The sequence below is a fragment of the Procambarus clarkii genome, chromosome 66 (genome assembly GCF_040958095.1).
Source record: "Procambarus clarkii isolate CNS0578487 chromosome 66, FALCON_Pclarkii_2.0, whole genome shotgun sequence".
Lineage (NCBI taxonomy): Eukaryota > Metazoa > Arthropoda > Malacostraca > Decapoda > Cambaridae > Procambarus > Procambarus clarkii.
The window spans coordinates 9,600,110-9,613,597 of record NC_091215.1 but is presented as its reverse complement, the minus strand read 5'-3'; the positions used below and the strand labels follow the sequence as shown (position 1 = coordinate 9,613,597).

Here is a 13,488-nt window from a genome sequence, read left to right as displayed (position 1 = left end):
AATTCTTGACTAACATATACAGTGCAGTAAGTGTTTAATATTCTGAGGAACATTTAAGTGACAAGTTACATTTATTCAGTAAAAATGGCAAATATACCTCAGTTTCCTGCATTTGATCCTGACTGTGACCAGACAAACCTGTCACAGAGGTGGGTCAAATGGCTTAAAAGGTTTGAAAATTTGTTGATAGTTTCTGACATCAAAAGTGCTGAAAGAAAGCGTGCCTTTCTACTTCATTATGCAGGTGATAGAGTTTGTGACATCTTTGACACACTGAAAGACACTGGTGGTGCCAAAGATTATGACACTGCCAAAGCCAAACTAACAGAGCATTTCAAACCAAGGCAAAATACTGCTATGGAAATTATGCATTTCAGGAGAGCAAAACAACTCTCCAATGAAACTGTGGATCAATACCACACACGTCTGCAGGGTTTAGCAGCCCATTGTGAGTTTGCTGATGTTGACAAAAATCAAACAGCAAATAATTGAAACATGCACATCTACACGTCTCCGTCGAAGAGCTCTAGAACTTGTTGATGATGAAAGTTCTCTTACCAAGATACTGGATATTGCTCGTCGAATGGAAGATGCTGCACGTGATGCTCGTGTCATGGAGTGCAGTGCCAATAACGGTTCTGCCACTGTTACTAACAGTGATGAGGTACGTAAGGTTCAGGGAGGACATCATAATCAAAGATGATATCATGCCAAACCTAACAGTAAATTGAGCCGAGAACCACATCACACCTGGAGTTATGGAACAAGACTCAAGCAGTCACAACGACCCACATCAGAGGGTGTCAACAATAAATGTTACAATTGTGGAGGAGACTACCCACACCAAGGTAATGTTTGTCCTGCTCAAGGTAAGAAGTGCTATGAGTGTGGAAAACTAGGTCATTTTGGTGCTATGTGTCGTTCCGCACTAAAGAAACCACAGTCAATGAATAAAAGCACTGTACGAGGATCAGGTCATAGGGGTCGAGGTGGTAAACACAATATTGCACCTCATATCCAGAATGTTAATAATGTACAAGACAACATTTCATTACAACCAGTCTCAGATGACAGTGAATGTGATTATACTTATGGAGTACAAGCAATCACAGAATGGAATGATCTTCCAAACAACCCAGAGACATGTGTATACATTGCTGGTATTTGTCTCAAGGTTCTCATTGACACTGGATCAAACATTGACACCATTGCTGAGTGCCACTATGAAAAATTTAAAAAACAGTTCCCAAAGCTTGAGAACTATAATGGCAAAGCCACTGCCTATGCTTCAAAGGTAGCCTTGCCAGTGATTGGAACTTTCACTGCAGAGATTAAGTCAAAGAATGCAATGCTCATTACTACATTCCATGTTGTTAGGAATGCAAAGGAGTCTTTACTCAGTTACAAGACTTCAACCAAATTGGGGCTATTTCAGCTTTCTAATGCTGTAGCAGTGGAATCTGCAAACAATGTTGATGGTATTGTTGCTGAATTTTCTGATCGATTTAAATCCATAGGTTGTTATACTGATAGCAAAGTACATCTGCATATCAACCCAGATGTAATTCCAGTTGCCCAACCACATCGCCGACAACCATTCCATACTCGCAAGAGAGTCGATGCCGAACTGGATAGGCTGATGGAACTAGATATCATTGAACCAGTAACAGGCCCAACACCATGGGTAAGCCCAATTGTCACTCCACCAAAGCCGAAGAATCCAGATGAGATACGCATTTGTGTGGACATGCGTGTTCCCAACAAGGCAATAATGCGTGAACGCCATCCTACACCGACTGTAGATGATATGATCTACCGCTTGAATGGTGCAACTATATTCAGCAAGTTAGATTTAAACAAGGGCTATCATCAGCTTGAACTTGATGATGAGAGTCGCGTCATCACAACGTTTACGACACATCGAGGTCTGTATAGGTACAAGCGCCTGAGTTTTGGTATTAACAGTGCTGCCGAGGTATTCCAGCACATCATCAGCCAGGTATTGCAAGATATACCTAATGCTGACAACATGTCTGATGACATCATTGTTTATGGCCGTACCCAAGCTGAACACGACAAAGCTCTTCGTGCAACATTGCAACGCTTACGAGAAAAGAATTTGACGCTAAGCCGAGCAAAGTGTGAGTTCAATCAACATAAAATTGAATTCTTTGGACATGTACTTAGTGACAAAGGTCTGTCTCCAGATCCTAAGAAAGTTGCAGATATCAAGAATGCTGCACCTCCTTCAACGTCCACTGAAGTACATAGTTTTCTGGGAATGGCAAACTACTGTTCTCGCTTCATTCCAGATTTTGCTACCATTACGAAGCCTCTACGTGAGCTCCTGAAGAAAAATGCATCATGGTACTGGAGCGATATCGAGCAAAATGCATTTGATGCTGTGAAAGATGCACTAGTAGAGAATACGACTGCTGCATACTTTGATCCATCAATGGACACTGAGTTAACGGTGGATGCTAGTCCTGTTGGATTAGGTGCTGTTTTAGCCCAACACAAACCTGGTCAACCAGATTCCAGAGTAGTAATTGCCTACGCCAGCCGTTCTCTCACAGATGTTGAGCAACGATACAGTCAGACAGAGAAGGAAGCTCTTGCTCTTGTATGGGGCTGTGAACACTTCAATGTGTATCTGCTTGGTGCACCCTTCACCACGATAGTCACTGACCACAAACCGTTGGAGACCATCTTCAATAATCCAAAGTCCAAACCACCAGCTCGCATTGAGAGATGGGCTCTTCGTCTGCAACCATACAACTTTACGGTGAAATACAAGCCGGGTGCAGGCAATCCCGCTGATTACATCAGTCGACATCCTGCAAACAGTTTCACCATCACCAAGCATCAGCAAGTTGCCGAGGAATATGTACACTCTGTAACCTGTGATGCAGTCCCTAAGGCTCTTACTCTTGATGAAATCCGTACTGCAACCCTAGAGGACCCAACTCTGCAAGCAACAGTGGATGTATTGACTAAGAAAAAGTTTCCACGCATCCCACCCTCAGGAGTTGACCAAGATGCATTCAAAGCACTTGAACGCATCCAGACAGAATTTAGTGTTACGCAACAACGCGACACTGTGCTGCGAGGTACTCGTATCGTGATTCCAGCTGTTCTCCAGCAACGTGCTCTGAAGCTTGCACATCAAGGACACCAAGGTCTTGTTAGGACGAAACAGCTGCTACGAGAAAAGGTGTGGTTTCCTGGCATTGATCGTCAAGCAAAGGATATGCATGATGCCTGTGTCCCTTGCCAAGCTGCAGTGGATACTTCAAGACCAACACCTCTACAACCTTCACCACTACCTGCTGCACCATGGACGGAAGTATCGATGGACTTCTGTGGACCACTACCAACTGGAGAGTACTTGATGGTAGTCATTGATGATCACTCACGTTATCCAGAAGTAGAAATCATCACTTCCACATCTGCAAAGGCTGTCATCCCGAAACTCGACAAGATCTTTTCAAACTTTGGCATTCCCGAAGTTGTCAAGACAGACAATGGACCGCCATTCAATGGACAAGACTTCGTCAACTTTTCTGAGCATATTGGATTCAAACACCGCCGTGTGATGCCACTACATCCTCAAGCAAATGGAGAAGTTGAGAGATTCATGCAACCTCTCATGAAAGCGGTACGCTGTGCTCATGCCGAAGGACGATCCTGGAAACAAGCTATGTATGCTTTTCTCAGGAACTACCGTGCAACACCACATGGAACACTGGGCAAGTCGCCTGGTGAACTTTTATTTGGACGTCCGATGAGAATCGCACTACCCGTCATGCCAGCCGAGGTAACGGATAAACGTCTCGCTCAGAAGGATGCACTAGCCCAGGGCAAAATGAAAATTGCTCATGATCAACGTGCAAAGGAACAGTTCATAAAGGTTGGTGACACTGTTCTCGTTAAAAAGAAAAAAGAGGGAAAGTTAGATATGCCGTATGATACAAAACCATATAAAGTGATTAGTGTAAAAGGAACTATGGTAACAGCTAGTAATAGAGATCATAGTATAACACGTAATATGGCTTATTTCAAAGTGATTCCAACTAGTGTAGAAAATGATGAAGTGCAGAGTCGTGCAAAAGAAAATGAAAAACATAGTTATAACCCGACAAACAATTCATCAAGGGATGTTATTGCATTTAAGGACTCTCGTCCTAAACGTCATGTTAAACGCCCTACACGATTTGATGATTAATTGTGTTCCTATGTAATGAAAAGTATTTACTTATTGTGCTAAACTAAATTTAATATTGTTTGAATAATGCAGATATCTCATTCAATATTTTGTAACTTTGTAGTACAGTTTCTTTCATGTTTGTTTAACATTGCATATGTATTTTTAACATTGAAATCCTTTGTGGAAAAGATTAAGTTGTTTAAATTCTTTGTGTGCTTAATTAATGTTAAATGTATGCAGTATCTCTTGATATGGTAATAACTTACTTTGTGTCAATAACTTTGCTTTGTGCTACAAGCATGGTAGACATCCTGTATTCATTCTTTTTAAAGAAAAGGAGGGATGTCATGTTCACAGAAAATGGTACCATCCGTTTTCTATGTGCGGCGGCTGAGACGCCAGGAGGAGGTAAACAATAGAGCGTACAGGACGCCCGCCAAGCTTGGTAGCTACTAGTCATGTAATCATATTAAGTATTAAAGTCAGTAACCAAGTCATGACTTTACATCAACCCTACAACCAAGACTTCGTCAGTAACACACAAACACCACAGATTTCAATGCGAGTTCAGTAGTAATCCAATATTAACCGTTGAAATCCATTCATATGAAAAAAGGGGAGCAGCACTGCAAGAAGTTATATGTATTTTCAAGTTCGTCCCCTGCTACCTGTATTTACCCAGGTCTTTTTCCTAAATATTAAACTTATCCAATTCATTCCTATTCTGTTTCATGTTGATACGTTAAATAGGTTATTAATATTCCCCTTTACTATGTCCATTCAGTCACACCTCTATCATGTCACCCCTATTTCTTCTTCTTCGTCGTCGTTCTAGAGAATGTAATTTGAGCTTTGACAATCTTTCTTGAAGGATCGTTTATTATTCATAGGGCAAAAAATAAAATAAAAAAACTGCTATCAGTCGTTTATATGAAAAAACAGAGCCCTGGGCATTGGTGATTTCAATGCGAGTTCGGTAGTGACCCTATCCTTATGCACGTCTCACATTCGCTCAAAACACACCTCCCACACCATTTATCAAATAAAAAAAAACTCATTCAGTAAAAGCAAGCCTCTCATTTTTTAAACAAGGCCTTCTGCAGTTACCACCTTTTGTGACATCATCATCCCTAATGTGGCGCAAGGCGTCAATGGGCTAAATGCGGATCCCAGGAGGTTCACACATAAGTGTGAACTCTTAATCTGGCTTAATACCTCACCTATACTCTGTGCTTCATCAAAGTTGATATTCAGCTACAATAGCTCGTATTTTCGCTCATTGCTTATATTTTCTGTTATTCATAAACCCGATCAAACCTTCCTAACCTAACCTAACATATTATATATAACAAACTAATACATTCTACAGACCAGTTATTGTTGTTATTAATGTAAAATACCATCATCCCTAGTCTATTTTTAATTTCATATTTACTTCCAACCATCGCCCATTACATTTATCAAAGAGGATCATGTATGTGAGGGAAGAACATAACTTCAGCACTGCAAGAAGTTATGTGTGTATTTTCAAGTTCGTCCCCTGCTGCCTGTATTTACCCAGGTCTCTTTCCTAAATATATAACTTATCCAATTCATTCCTATTCTGTTTCATGTTGATACGTTTAATATTCCCCTTTACTATGACCATTCAGTCACACCTCTATCATGTCACCCCTATTTCTTCTTCGTCATCGTTCTAGAGAATGTAATTTGAGCTTTGACAATATCTTAAAGGATCGTTTATTATGCATAGGGCAAAAAATAAAATGAAAAAACTGCTATCAGTCATTTATATTAAAAAAATAAAGGTCTGGGCATTGGTGATTTCAATGCGTGTTCAGTAGTAAACCAATATTGTCCTTAACCGCATACACGTCTCACATTCGCTCAAAACAAACCTCCCACACCTTGCTGTGGCATATAACAAAATAAAAAAAAATTCATTCAGTAAAAGCAAGCCTCTCATGTTTTAAAATAAGGCCTTCTGCGGCGCGAGGCGCGCTAAATGCAGATCCCAGGGGGTTCACACATAAGTGTGAACTCGTAATCTGGCTTAATACCTCAACTGTACTCTGTGCTTCATCAAAGTTGATATTCAGCTACAATAGCTCGTATATTCGCTCATTGCTTATATTTTCTGTTATTCATAAACCCGATCAAACCATCCTAACCTAACCTAACCTAACTTATTATATATAACAAACAAATACATTCTACAGACCAGTTATTGTTGTTGTTTAGTGACATCGTGAAAAGCGACCTCAGGTATAGGGATAAGGTATTGCTGGCCATTAGCATATAGGTGTCAAGGTATTACAGCACCTGACTGGTCAACTATGTATGACGTCACCAGATGGCCAATGCTGCCTTTAGCTTCCTACCTGTATATGTACTGTATTTGATGTTATTATTAATCAAAAAATGACTAGACTAACCATCCCCACCTAACCTAATCAGAGGTTTAAGAATATACATTTTAGTCATTCCCAACTGTAATCATTATTCAGTGATAAGTTCAAAACTAGAATAGCAACCCAAATGTCGTACCGCAATTTGAGCAGAATCGTACGTCTGGCATCATGACAGGTAAGTTGACCTGGTTTAAGAATATACATTTTAATTATCCACAACTGAAATTATTATTCAGTGATAAGTGCAAAAGTATAACAGCAACTTAAATGTCGTACCGCAATTTTTGTAGAATCGTACATCTGGCAGCATAGCAGGTGAGCTGAACATAAGAATAAAAGGTAACTGCAAAAGTCCTATTGGCCCATACGAGGCAGCTCCTATATATTTCCACCCAATCTCATTCATATTCATGTCCACCCTATGCTTAAAGCAACCAAGGGAACCCACTTAAAGTATTAGTGTACAATAATAGTTTTAATAAATAGCTGTCATTCTAGTTTTTTACACAACAGCAATTATGAAACCCTATAGCTAGATATTCTACTATAATCCACAAGTAGCCACCACACATCTGGCAGCACAGCGGATTAGTAGCTGTGTTCATAGGCTAGTCAACTGTCTTCACATCCATCAAATAGCTATCCAAATGTCGCACCTCAATTCATCCATCTAGCAACTCAGCTGGATGCTAGCCACTATATTCATAGCCTAATCATTTCTACACCTCGAAAATAAAAAATCCTAGTTTTCCTACACAAATCAGCTAACTTGTTTCTAAACCAACAGTCGCAAATACAATCATATATACCTACACATACTTCACACTATATATTCATAGAGAATAGCCTAATTTGTTACCACCATTTCCCCATTAATCAGATGTAATTTATGCCATACACAGAAAATACAGCATTTACACACCAAATATGCCATTTATGCACGAAATATATTATTTACACTCAAAATATACCATCACACAAAAATATGTCATTTATAGACAAAAATATGACATTTACATACAAAAGATGCCAGTTGCACCCAAAATATGCCATTTACACAATATTGCATGTACACTCAGATTATAACATTTACAGAAAGAATGATATTTGTACAAATATATCAAAATGTTTATGCATTTAGACAATCAAAAATGCGCTTTCACTAAAATTACACAATTCCACAAACATAATTTTCACAAAATACTCATACATTGTCTCATAAACCAAATATACTTACACCACTAAGGTCTATTTTTTTAGATTACAGAGCTTACACAAAATACACAATTTGCACACAAAAATACAGTTGCACTAGTTCCACGTCAACAAATTAAAAACACAACTTGCATAAATGCACTATAAGTACAAAAATTATTATAAAACAGACAATTATTGCACAATTTGTGTAATTATTGTACATCTTTGCACAATTAATACAAGAAAACTTGCTATATAATTTCTCGACTTGCACAATGACAATAAATACACAGGTATAAATAAACAATTCGTCCATATGCAATTACACAACATGCGCAATTAATAAACAACTTTCACAAATATTACACATCTTTCATAATTATTACACAACTTGCACAAATACATATCTAGCTCAAATACGTACAATAACTACCCCAAATATGAAAATACACAACTGGCATAAAACACGATTTACACAAATTCAATTGCGACAGTTACACAACTTGCTCAAAAATAAAATCAATACACAACTGAACAATACATAACTAGCACATATTCATTAAATACACAACTAGAAAATTTCCACAAATACATATACAATTAATACATACGACTTGCACAAAACAATACACAACTTATAGAAATATAATCAATACATAATTGCAATAATCATACGACTTATGCAAAATATATAATCTACACAATCAATACACAAGTATATTAATTGTGCAATATATGTACAAATACAGACAACCAACTGGGTCAAACAATACACAATTTGCAAGATATTTTTCTAGGTATATTTAGGACATTAATTACAATATGCTGAGTTTAACCAACTCAGCATATTATAATTAATGTCCTAAATATACCTAGAAAAATATCTTGCAAATTGTGTATTGTTTGACCCAGTTGGTTGTGTCTGTATTTGTACATATATTGCACAATTAATATACTTGTGTATTGATTGTGTAGATTATATATTTTGCATAAGTCGTATGATTATTGCAATTATGTATTGATTATATTTCTATAAGTTGTGTATTGTTTTGTGCAAGTCGTATGTATTAATTGTATATGTATTTGTGGAAATTTTCTAGTTGTGTATTTAATGAATATGTGCTAGTTATGTATTGTTCAGTTGTGTATTGATTTTATTTTTGAGCAAGTTGTGTAAATGTCGCAATTGAATTTGTGTAAATCGTGTTTTATGCCAGTTGTGTATTTTCATATTTGGGGTAGTTATGTATTGTACGTATTTGAGCTAGATATGTATTTGTGCAAGTTGTGTAATAATTATGAAAGATGTGTAATATTTGTGAAAGTTGTTTATTAATTGTGCATGTTGTGTAATTGCATATGGACGAATTGTTTATTTATACCTATGTGTATTTATTGTCATTGTGCAAGTCGAGAAATTATATAGCAAGTTTTCTTGTATTAATTGTGCAAAGATGTACAATAATTACACAAATTGTGCAATAATTGTCTATGTTTTATAATAATTTTTGTACTTATAGTGCATTTATGCAAGTTGTGTTTTTAATTTGTTGACGTGGAACTAGTGCAACTGTATTTATGTGTGCAAATTGTGTATTTTGTGTAAGCTCTGTAATCTGAAAAAATAGACCTTAGTGGTGTAAGTATATTTGGTGTATGAGACAATGTATGAGTATTTTGTGAAAATTATGTTTGTGGAATTGTGTAATTTTAGTGAAAGCGCATTTTTGATTGTCTAAATGCATAAACATTTTGATATATTTGTACAAATATCATTCTTTCTGTAAATGTTATAATCTGAGTGTACATGCAATATTGTGTAAATGGCATATTTTGGGTGCAACTGGCATCTTTTGTATGTAAATGTCATATTTTTGTCTATAAATGACATATTTTTGTGTGATGGTATATTTTGAGTGTAAATAATATATTTCGTGCATAAATGGCATATTTGGTGTGTAAATGCTGTATTTTCTGTGTATGGCATAAATTACATCTGATTAATGGGGAAATGGTGGTAAAAAATTAGGCTATTCTCTATGAATATATAGTGTGAAGTATGTGTAGGTATATATGATTGTATTTGCGACTGTTGGTTTAGAAATAAGTTAGCTGATTTGTGTAGCAAAACTAGGATTTTTTATTTTCGAGGTGTAGAAATGATTAGGCTATGAATATAGTGGCTAGCATCCAGCTGAGTTGCTAGATGGATGAATTGAGGTGCGACATTTGAATAGCTATTTGATGGATGTGATGACAGTTGACTAGCCTATGAACACAGCTACTAATCCGCTGTGCTGCCAGATGTGTGGTGGCTACTTGTGGATTATAGTAGAATATCTAGCTATAGGGTTTCATAATTGCTGTTGTGTAAAAAACTAGAATGACAGCTATTTATTAAAACTATTATTGTACACTAATACTTTAAGTGGGTTCCCTTGGTTGCTTTAAGCATAGGGTGGACATGAATATGAATGAGATTGGGTGGAAATATATAGGAGCTGCCTTGTATGGGCCAATAGGACTTTTTTTTTTTTTTTTTTTTTGAGATATATACAAGTGTTGTTACATTCTTGTACTTTTGCAGTTACCTTTTATTCTTATGTTCAGCTCACCTGCTATGCTGCCAGATGTACGATTCTACAAAAATTGCGGTACGACATTTGGGTTGCTGTTATACTTTTGCACTTATCAATGAATAATAATTACAGTTGTGGATAATTAAAATGTATATTCTTAAACCAGGTCAACTTACCTGTCATGATGCCAGACGTACGATTCTGCTCAAATTGCGGTACGACATTTGGGTTGCTATTCTAGTTTTGAACTTATCACTGAATAATGATTACAGTTGGGAATGACTAAAATGTATATTCTTAAACCTCTGATTAGGTTAGGTGGGGATGGTTAGTCTAGTCATTTTTTGATTAATAATAACATCAAATACAGTACATATACAGGTAGGAAGCTAAAGGCAGCATTGGCCATCTGGTGACGTCATACATAGTTGACCAGTCAGGTGCTGTAATACCTTGACACCTATATGCTAATGGCCAGCAATACCTTATCCCTATACCTGAGGTCGCTTTTCACGATGTCACTAAACAACAACAATAACTGGTCTGTAGAATGTATTTGTTTGTTATATATAATAAGTTAGGTTAGGATGGTTTGATCGGGTTTATGAATAACAGAAAATATAAGCAATGAGCGAATATACGAGCTATTGTAGCTGAATATCAACTTTGATGAAGCACAGAGTACAGTTGAGGTATTAAGCCAGATTACGATTTCACACTTATGTGTGAACCTCCTGGGATCTGCATTTAGCGCGCCTCGCGCCGCAGAAGGCCTTATTTTAAAACATGAGAGGCTTGCTTTTACTGAATGATTTTTTTTTTATTTTGTTATATGCCACAGCAAGGTGTGGGAGGTATGTTTTGAGCGAATGTGAGACGTGTATGCGGTTAAGGACAATATTGGTTTACTACTGAACACGCATTGAAATCACCAATGCCCAGGCCTCTATTTTTTTAATATAAACGACTGATAGCAGTTTTTTCATTTTATTTTTTGCCCTATGCATAATAAACGATCCTTTAAGATAGATTGTCAAAGCTCAAATTACATTCTCTAGAACGATGACGAAGAAGAAATAGGGGTGACATGATAGAGGTGTGACTGAATGGTCATAGTAAAGGGGAATATTAAACGTATCAACATGAAACAGAATAGGAATGAATTGGATAAGTTATATATTTAGGAAAGAGACCTGGGTAAATACAGGCAGCAGGGGACGAACTTGAAAATACACACATAACTTCTTGCAGTGCTGAAGTTATGTTCTTCCCTCACATACATGATCCTCTTTGATAAATGTAATGGGCGATGGTTGGAAGTAAATATGAAATTAAAAATAGACTAGGGATGATGGTATTTTACATTAATAACAACAATAACTGGTCTGTAGAATGTATTAGTTTGTTATATATAATATGTTAGGTTAGGTTAGGAAGGTTTGATCGGGTTTATGAATAACAGAAAATATAAGCAATGAGCGAAAATACGAGCTATTGTAGCTGAATATCAACTTTGATGAAGCACAGAGTATAGGTGAGGTATTAAGCCAGATTAAGAGTTCACACTTATGTGTGAACCTCCTGGGATCCGCATTTAGCCCATTGACGCCTTGCGCCACATTAGGGATGATGACGTCACAAAAGGTGGTAACTGCAGAAGGCCTTATTTCAAAAATATGAGAGGCTTGCTTTTACTGAATGAGTTTTTTTTTATTTGATAAATGGTGTGGGAGGTGTGTTTTGAGCGAATGTGAGACGTGCATAAGGATAGGGTCACTACCGAACTCGCATTGAAATCACCAATGCCCAGGGCTCTGTTTTTTCATATAAACGACTGATAGCAGTTTTTTTTATTTTATTTTTTGCCCTATGAATAATAAACGATCCTTCAAGAAAGATTGTCAAAGCGTAATTACATTCTCTAGAACGACGACGAAGAAGAAGAAATAGGGGTGACATGATAGAGGTGTGACTGAATGGACATAGTAAAGGGGAATATTAATAACCTATTAAACGTATCAACATGAAACAGAATAGGAATGAATTGGATAAGTTTAATATTTAGGAAAAAGACCTGGGTAAATACAGGTAGCAGGGGACGAACTTGAAAATACATATAACTTCTTGCAGTGTTGCTCCCCTTTTTTCATATGAATGGATTTCAACGGTTAATATTGGATTACTACTGAACTCGCATTGAAATCGTCAATGCCCAGGGCTCTGTTTTTTCATATATATGACTGATAGTGGTTTTCATTTTTATTTGGCCCTATGAGAAATAAACGATCCTTCAATGAAGATTGTCAAAGCTTAAATTGCATTCTCTAGACAGACGAAGAAGAAATAGGGGTGACATGATAGAGGTGTGACTGAATGGACATAGTAAAGGGGGATATTAATAAGCTATTAAACGTATCAACATGAAACAGAACAGGAATGAATTGGATAAGTTTTATATTTAGGAAAAAAGACCTGGGTAAATACAGGTAACAGGGGACGAACTTGAAAATACACACACAACTTCTTGCAGTGCTGAAGTTATGTTCTTCCCTCACATACATGATCCCCTTCGATAAATGTAATGGGCGATGGTTGGAAGTAAATATGAAATTAAAAATAGACTAGGGATGATGGTATTTTACATTAGGTTTCAAGTTCACTGTTGTATCGCAAAACACACGACTCATAGACTGGCTTTTTAATCCCCTTGAACATGCCGGTGCAGGAACGCTGAGCGGCTAGCTGGTGACGTCATTGACCATTAGCAATGTCTGTGCAGGGTCACTGAGCTAACGAAGTTTTGGGATGACTGGAGGCGGCCGTTTAATCCCCTTGAGCGAAAATGGCAGGGGCCAATGACCGGCCATGAAAATTATTTCGAGAAAACCCAGGGGCCATAGACCGTGCTTGGGAAAATATTCGAGAAAAGCCAGGGACCATAGACCGTGCGAGGCAAGAAGCAAAATGCATGGGCATAGGCCCAGAGAAAACACAGGGGCCTCTGCCCGTGCGTGGGAAAACCCAAAAACGCGCGGTCTATGTCATACTGGAATCGGGGGTGCGTAGACCAGCCCCGGAAAAAAAAAACGCACGG

General features: G+C 37.4%; 1 protein-coding gene across 5 annotated transcripts in view; it reads left to right on the top strand.

Annotated features, from left to right (window-relative positions):
- The window catches only part of LOC123769133 (galactoside alpha-(1,2)-fucosyltransferase 1), a 263,820-nt gene that overhangs the window by 224,995 nt on the left and 25,337 nt on the right, over positions 1-13,488 (top strand). The window lies entirely within an intron of this gene.